Source organism: Galeopterus variegatus, unplaced genomic scaffold, assembly GCF_000696425.1.
Source record: "Galeopterus variegatus unplaced genomic scaffold, G_variegatus-3.0.2 Scaffold4047, whole genome shotgun sequence".
NCBI lineage: Eukaryota > Metazoa > Chordata > Mammalia > Dermoptera > Cynocephalidae > Galeopterus > Galeopterus variegatus.
In genome coordinates, this window is record NW_007730158.1 from 72,473 (window position 1) to 73,950 (window position 1,478).

Below are 1,478 nucleotides of genomic sequence, written 5' to 3' on the forward strand. Positions count from 1 at the left end.
GTGGTTAGATTGTTTACAAGGTACAAGCAGTCTGACAAATAGCCTGCTCAAAGAGACAGTACAATATGTCATGGTTCATTTATTTGTTGGTAGTGATCTGTTTATTAAAAGGCCTTATTTAATATTCTCTCATGGTATTCCTACAACTATATTACTGTCATAATTTTGTCATCCATCCTATAAGAAGAATTTGTGATCTCCCCTTCCTATGACTAGGTAGATTTTGTTGAGTGAGTGGTGACATTTTGTGGGGATAATTATAATATCTGCATACTCTTTCTTGTACATGTGTTTTCTCATCAGTAGCAGTATAAACAGCGTTTACTGTATAATATGATGCATAAGACCTGGAAATTTAAATCGGTATGAGAAAAAGCTCTTAACCTACACACAATTTAATTGAAGACAGTATATAAGTAACATGATGTGACCGAGATGGTAGCATGTGAACAGTTGAGAGTGAGATCATTTTATCTGGAGTGATGAACGTTTTGGAGATTTCCTATTTAATCCATATTCAGTTAGATAAGTTGGTTCCATGATTTTTTTTAAAGAATTTGGAAAGCAGAGTGAATGTTGCGGAGATTTGGTTTAAATATGAGAAGCAGAAAGAACAAAAATAAGCTACAAAAAAAATACATGATGTGCACAGGATTGACACAATTTTTTTAAAAGTCTTTAAAAATAACTATGCAAGGAAATGTGACCACGTAGAAGTCTGGAGAGGAAAATATGTAATGCTAACTGTTATGAATTTCTTCTTCTCCCTACAATAACTTTTGATTACTATTTAGGTCATTTTGGATAATGAAACTCAAAACACCAGATTATATTTTCAGCAAAAATAAGTGCGGTATACAGTCTCCCACAGATACCATATGTCTCAGGCCATTTGGAAAACTCAGAATCTTCCACATTCCAGACTTTCATAAGAACCTCGAGGTCGAGATGTCCTAGGTCGGTGTCTGCTGGGGAAAAGAGAAGGCAGGCGAGGGGGAGGCAGACAGAAGGACTTGAACGCGGTATCGGAGAGAACCGTCCCAAAGCCAGGGCAAGATAAGAAACGATTCTTTAAACTAGGTATGACTGGGGAGGAGGAAAGAGTGCGGCGGGCCAAGGTCACCCGCTGGGAGGCGGCAGGGCTCCGACTCAAACCAGGGCCCCTGACTTCAAGCAAGTTGTTTTTGCCCAATCCTCAAGGGAAAGCGTGGTGAGATCTCCACGGAGACGTATCCGTGGCGCCGAAAGCCCTGGGGCTGAGCCCGAGGCACTAAGGTCCCAGGGGACAAGCCACGAGACCAAGCTCGTGACTCTCCGGGGACAAACAAGAACGCAGCGCCCAGGCCACCTCAAGCCTCTGCGCGCCCCGCCCCTAAAGCCCCGCCCCCTAAAGCCCCGCCCCCTAAAGCCCCGCTCCCAGGTGCTCTCCCCTCTCTGACGCACCGCCCGCTTCGCGTGCGCCGGTAGCGGCGGGAGCG